The sequence below is a fragment of the Lygodium microphyllum genome, chromosome 1 (genome assembly GCF_053477565.2).
Source record: "Lygodium microphyllum isolate KBCC chromosome 1, Lygodium_microphyllum_v1.1.10, whole genome shotgun sequence".
Taxonomy (NCBI): Eukaryota; Viridiplantae; Streptophyta; class Polypodiopsida; order Schizaeales; family Lygodiaceae; genus Lygodium; species Lygodium microphyllum.
Window position 1 is genome coordinate 160,540,592 of NC_141135.1, and position 7,459 is coordinate 160,548,050.

At 40.6% G+C, this 7,459-nt stretch overlaps 1 pseudogene; it reads left to right on the forward strand.

Moving 5' to 3' along the window:
• Positions 1-6,282: 6,282 nt before the first annotated feature.
• Positions 6,283-6,792, forward strand: LOC148041888 (co-chaperone protein p23-1 pseudogene; annotated as a pseudogene).
• Positions 6,793-7,459: the final 667 nt, after the last annotated feature.

Consider the following 7,459-nt stretch of genomic DNA (forward strand, 5'->3'; position numbering starts at 1 on the left):
TTAGATGGATGTTAGAACTGCATTTCTACATGGTGATCTGGAAGAAGAGCTATACATGAAATAGCACGGAGGCTTTGTTATACATGGAAAGGAGCATTTGGTATGTAAGCTTAAGAGAAGCTTGTATGGTTTGAAATAGGCTCCTAGACAATGGTATAAAAAGTTTGATGCCTTCATGCTCTCACATGGTTTTAAAAGAAGTAGTGTAGATCATTGCTTATATATTAAGAAGGCTGATGATGGAAGCCTTATTATACTTGTGCTTTATGTGGATGATATGCTTATTGCTGGTAAGCATAAAAGCCAAATTAATGCATTGAAAAGGCAATTGAATTCAGCCTTTTCTATGAAGGATTTGGATGCAACAGATCATATTTTGGGCATGAGTGTCACACGCTATAGAGAGCAACAACTCTTATTTCTCTCACAAGAAAAGTACATCAGCAAAGTACTTGATCGTTTTTCTATGTCTAATGCATAGCCTCTTGGTGTACCTTTTCCACCTTATCTTAAGCTTAGCAAAGTAGATTTCCCAAAAGATGACAAGGCAGCCAGTACCATGAAGGGCGTTTCTTATGCTTTAGCTTGTGGTTCACTCATGTATGCTATGGTTGCTACTAGACCTGACATTGCTTATGCAGTGGGAGTTGTAAGCAAGTTCATGTCAAATCCTAGCAAAGCACATTGGGAAGCAGTGAAATGTATCTTACAATACCTTAAGGACACACAAAGAAAATTTATTTTCTATGGCAAGGGTATGCTGGATCTGTAGGGGTATTGTGATGCAGACATGGCAGGTGACTTGGATACTTGCAAATCTACTAGTAGGTATATCTTTACCTTGACGAGTGGGGCGGTTTCTTGGTGCTCAAGATTGAAAAAAATAGTAGCACTCTCTACCACTAAAGTTGAATATATTTCAGCCATTAAGGCTTCAAAAGAAGCAGTTTGGCTTGGTCGTTTGGTCAAGGATTTTGGGTTGCCCACCAAAACATTGTGATAGCCAGAGCGTTGTATGCCTGGCTAAGAATGCCATGTTCCATGCATGTATCAAACATATTGATGTTCGGTATCATTTTATTAGACATGTTTTGGATGATGGTCTACTCACCCTAACTAAGATCAAATCATAGGATAACCCTACAGATGTTCTCACTAAAATTCTTGCAAAGGCTCCACATGAGCATTGCATTAGACTTGTGGGAGTTGGTTAAAGGTTTGCTTAAGACCTTTAAGTGGGAGGTTGTTGGGTGTAAAGGCCCTTTACACGCTCTTTCATGTATATATAATGTGAATCCACTCTAAAGGGTGTAAGTGTACTATACCCTAAGTATAAATACATTCTTTTATTCTTTGTGTGTACCACATTGGTACACACCTATTCGACGACTCACTCTCACTCTATCGCTGTCAAACACTCTTCAGCTCTGTGATCATCATGTCAGCTCTCTCAGCTCACAGCTCTCTCTCTCTCTCTCTCTCTCTCTCTCTCTCTCTCTCTCTCTCTCTCTCTCTCTCTCTCTCTCTCTCTCTCTCTCTCTCTCTCTCTCTCTGTGCGTTTCCACTTTGACTCTACATTCCATTCACAACACATTCCAAAATGTCATTAAAAAGCCATGCATATGAAGATCAATATTCTGTGCATGCAGGTTCAAACACATGGTCCATGTAGCACGTGCTAAGAGCGATTAGGAAATGGAATCTTGTCTTCTAAAGTTAAAGCAACGTTGTGCATATAGATTTTTCCATGGTAGCATGTTTCCTAGGCAAGCCGTTGATAATGATAGTAGGTGCTTTATATTTAAAATGTCAAGATTGGACTTGCCTTAGGGGTTGACTTAGTGAATCGTATGTGAATGAATGGCACTGAGGACCTATGCAATAGATGGATATGCTTCGACCACGTGCATTGCATTCATGATTGGACCACCATGGCAGCACATGTGTATGACCCAAGGTAGTCTCTCTTACATGATGCTACCATCACAACACAAACTTAGTGAACATAGTTCTCCTTACTCTTCCATTCGTGTTTTGTCTTTATGTAGTGTACAAGAGTTGATGACTCTCGCAATATGTGAGATGAAGGAAGAGGATACATATGCACAAGTTCTTTTCTGGACAAAGATGAATGAAGTGTGGACATCCAAGTGCCGATTTTTGAGAATTCATGGCAAATGAGGCAACTGCCAACTGGAGGGCCATCCGCACAATGTTCAGTGGTGGTCCAGACAATGTAATGCAAGGAAGGGAGAGATCTTGCTTATTTCATTGGGAACAAAGTCTCCAAATATACATATCACAGTATGTGCACAAGAGTTGTCAAGATGAGCATAAGTGCTTGTGCCGCATGTGGAAGTGTGCAGCCACGGAAGATGATGCAACAATATAATATCGATTCATTTTGGCTTGGTGGGCCTCAAGGAAAGTTGCAAATTGCAATATACCAGCAATGGATTGTTGGACTAGTTGGTGGCATATCAGATATCCATGTTGGAGGTTACACTTTGTCGGGGTAAGACTAACTTGTAATAGTAGGATGTGATGTGTGGTGCATTTGTTTTCTCACACTCCATACCTTCTCGTATTGTATTTTTGTCCAGGTGGTGGAGGACATTGCTTATATGCCAACCACAAACCTAGCAGAGCCAATGCATGCAAGTTGGTTAGTAGGGGAGGGATTCAAGGGATCCATCACTTTATATGATACATGTGCCAATGCTTTGGCCAATGCTCTACTATAGAGCACAAAAGGGTATGCATTCATTGGTGGAAAGTTCCATGGTGCAAGACCCAGTGTAGAAGCTTTTGAGTCGACTGCAATAAGGAATTAGCCCCACACCTCGAGCAACAGCAAGGATGGTTGAGGAGGTGGTAGGAGGAACTGAATTGCATCAATGTCCCGATTTTTTGGGGAACAATGTGACTATAGCAAGAAAACGTAAGGTTTATGGAAAAGTGGGGTTTGAGGAAGCCAACACCTCTCATAGGCCTGAGTATCTGACCGAAAACATACCTAGAAGAAAGGGTGTAAGAAGACTAAAATTTGAGGACCCTTTGCCTTCCAACCAATCAAGGGCAGTATCACTGAATTCTCCAGAGGAAATGTTGGTGAAGATAGTCCTTCATGACACCATTTGGGATATAATAAGGATTCCAACTCGCAATCGTGTACAATGTTAAGGATAGTTGGGAGCTAGAGAGGGAAAATGCAAAAAAACTATCAAAAATACAATGCATGGGGTGCTTGCAACTTCGTTTTGGGGCATTATGGCGTGGTCTAGCTCAAGAGGAGAAGCTAGCAACAAACAACATGGAATGTGGCACCAGTTCATGTGGTTTTGTAATGATAGTGTGGACCATACATGGAACATTTGTTCGTCTATTCAACACGCACCGCCCAAGGTTCCACAAGTATGGTCAGTGGCACGGGGAACAAATTTGACCATAGAAGAAATCCACATGTTGGAGAGTGGTGGGTTTGTTTTACAAAAGGTGGCACAAGAGGTGGATGCTAACGAGGGCTCATGTAGATATCAAAGTGGTGTTTCACAAGTTGCAGGGAAAAGGATAGACTGAGCATTGGCTCTAGATGCAACTATGAAGGGCCACATAGTGGTGAAGCCCTTGAAGCATGAGGTTTTCAAACTAGAGACGCCTAACTCAAGTGTTGTGCATGAGTGTTATGATGTGCACATTGCAAAAAATCCAACATGTAATTGCTAGGATTCCATGGACCGTGTCGCAAAAGGAAAAGTGTATTTGGCATGCAAGCACCTATACTATGTGTAATTGCTAGGATTCCATGGACTGTGTCGCAAAAGGAAAAGCGTATTTGGCATGCAAGCACCTATACTATGTGTATCTCTGAGTGTTTGGAATGGATGCAAATGCCAACATGTTTATACACTAATCCACACTCACTGAAGAAAACTTGCACATTGTATTTGGAAGCAAAAGAACATTTCCAACACCACCTACACTAGGACCAACAATGGAACACCAATACTACCTCTTAGCACAACCCCATTTTATTTGCCGAGAAAGTATTGTTATATAATCCAGTTGGATGGCTTGTTTCAAAATTTCGACAAGCCTTTTGTGACCTTATCTCTCTTAATTTGTCAAGAACAATCACATTTTCCAGAGTTAACACAATATAAATGTACATTTGGATTGCTTGTATGAATTGTCTTATATCAAATTCGTTGGGGGGAGGGAGCTATCAATCCATTACAATTAAAGTTCTAGAAACACACAGTGGTCGCACAAGCATTCACATAATGAGAGAGAGAGATAGAGAGAGAGAGAGAGAGAGAGAGAGAGAGAGAGAGAGAGATGTGTTTAGGATTTAGGAGAAATGTTTGTTACAACATGTGCCATAATCCAATGTGAGGCATTATTATACAATGTGGACTGATCACATGCATGACAGAGAGAAAGTAAGAGAGAGAGGGAGATAAACAAGGACAGTGAGTGAGTGACATATATATATATCGGTGTGAGAGAGAGAGAGAATATAGACTGAGAGGGAGAAATTGCATGTACAACCCTAAATTGAGAGAGAGTAAAGACATGGGGCAATGAGAGAGAGAGAGAGAGAGAGAGAGAGAGAGAGAGAGAGAGAGAGAGAGAGAGAGAGAGAGAGAGAGAGACGTGTAGGCTATGGTGTTTTGTTCTGGGGTGATCGCATCAATGAATCCATGCTACATGCTAGAGAGAGAGAAATCATTTACACAAGATGGAGTGCTATTTGATCGAGTGTTTAGAGAGAGAAAAAGGGAGTATACACGTAGAGAGAGAAATTGAGAATGAGAGATGAGAGAGAGAGAGAAAGAGAGGTACACATAGTGAAGGTAGTGGTGGCAATCATGGAGGTGGTGAGGGTAATGGTAGTGGTGGTGGAGGTGGAGGTGGCGGCAATGGTGGCGGTAGAGATGGTGGTGGAGATAGCCATGGTGGTGGTGGTGGCAGTGGCGGTAGTGGCAGCAGTGGTGGTGGTTGAGGAAGCCCTGGGTGGTGGTAGTGTTGATGGTGGAAGCTGTGGTGGTGATGGTGGTGGTGGTGGAGGTGAAAAAATATAGGGGTGGAATAAGTGGACTATGTGGAATAAGAAATGAAGGTTGCCCAGAAAAGCTCGCTCAAATGCTCGCTTCTTGCATGTCCTCAAAGTACATGCCCCCTAAGCTTCTACATAATTCCTTTGGTCCATAGAACTTCCAAGTAGTTTAGTTCCAAGAAATGCTGCAAACTCATTCATAATAAGTCATGTCAGCAACTTGGATGGTGCTACTACCAAGACTTCAGACTCTAACTATCTTTCTAGGCTTGAGAAAGTATATGCATTTGCTACTCCTTGTCTAACACAGTGACTGTTAACATGTCAAATGAGCTGGTTTGAGGCTCGAGTTTGTAGTTTGTATTCTCTATCTTCAAGCATCTTCTTCTAATGATCAAATATGTTGCTCAGGTCAAGAATCCTCCAGTGAAATCCTTATCTGTGGATCTCTTGTACATGAACATGGGGTAATAAAATTTTGATTAGGAGCAAGGTAGTGAAGTATATTGAATATAACATTTCTTTCTCAGATGAACAAAATAAGTAAGGCAAAAATATTAAAGTAAGCTACTATTTTGACAATGTTGAAGCATGCCAAAAATTGAAATTGTTGATATGGATCTTGTAGAGCTTAGGAAATGGCTATTAATTCTAGCACATGATATAATGAAGAGAACAAGCATACATTGAAATTGCTGATCTGGATATTGTAGAATTGAGGAAATGGCTATTAAAACTATTGGTGGTAGCAATACTCACTATTATTACTGCTGCTCTTACCCCAACCGTTGCTCTTGCCACTACTGAGAATATGGTATTTGTTGTAGATAGTCTCATAGACCTTCTAATTGAACTCTATAAGTAATGGAAGATTATGCCTTATCAAGCTTTAGGAAAGAAGATTAAGCATGTGCTTTTTTGTAGAGATAATATAGTTCCCTCTCAAGCATACTGAAAGTATATTCAAGATAATGATCTATCTTTGCTTTGTTGGCTACTTTACTTGCTAGTGTTTCCTCCTCTTTAAGCACTCCCAAACTTGAATAGACTATAAATGGAGCCAAACTAGGTATTTTCACTACTAGGTGGAGAAAAGCTAAGTTGGAACATCTCTTTCGAGTAGCACCAACTCTACTATTTTGCAATCCACTAAGGTATGCCACATTGTTAGTATATTTGCTTAAACCTGTGTTGATTGTCTACAATCCATCTTTGACCTTGCCATGGTTTGACATCCAGAGGTAAAGTGGGCTCAAAGATCAAACAAGGTCTACATCATAGTGGAACTCCTTGATGCAAAAAACCCTAAGGTTAAGATTAAACCAAAGGGTAAATTTTTACCACACTATTGGAGTTGAGAATGGTTGGTATGAGCTTGAATTGGATCTTTTTGACAATATAAATGTAGAGGAGAGTAAAATTAGCACATTACTAAGGAACATCTTCTGTGTGCTTCAAAAATCAGAGAAAGGCTCGTGTGGAAGAGGCTTCTAAAGGCTAAAGGGAAGCCACCTCCATATCTTAAGGTAGGCTAGGATAAGTGGGTTGATGAAGATGAAGAAGATGAGTCCAACAAGTTTGATAACTTTGACCTTGGGTTAATGGACAATTTCTCTAGTTTCAATCCTAGTGCTGATATGGGTGATGATGAACTTGATAGTGACGATGAAGATATTGAACCACCTAAGGGTGACATTGAAGCATCCAAGGCCGAAAGCCCTAGTGAAGCTTAACTACCTAGATAGACTTCAATTCCCTAACAGATGTGGAAAAATATGTTATTATTGTTGGGATATAGCTTGCATCGAGATATTTCTAGGGTTTGTGAGAATATCCCAATTGTGCTTTGTGGCAACAAAGTTGATGTAAAGAACAAACAGGTGAAATCTAAGCAAGTGACCTTCCACGAGAAGAATACTTCAGTATTATGAGATGTCTACTCTTGCTCCACTTGAAGTGAAAATTGATCTTGTAGTCCAACAACAATATGAGGCTAAATTACAAAATGCTACCCCTCAGCCCTTGCCAGATGATGAAGATGTGAAACCATCTCTCTATTGTTAAGGCAAAAGATGTGCCTCCAAGGGAGCCAACTATAGTGGAATGTAATTTTGAGCTTCCTAGAAGTGCTTGCATCGAAGATCTTCCTTATTTCTACATTCCAACATAGGATTCAAGAGGTCCTCTTGCACAAGATGTTGCTTCCCATGGTTGCACAAGAGACCAGCAAGATGGTACTCTTAATGCCTCAAATGCAAGACATGAAGAAAATGGAGGACAACAACTCCACATTTTGAAGAAGAAACTTGTAATGAGGCTATTAGAGCAGCCATGCACCTCTTGCAAGCTGAAAATGTTTGCCATCACTCCATGAATAATCATCAAGATGGTTGTTTAGTA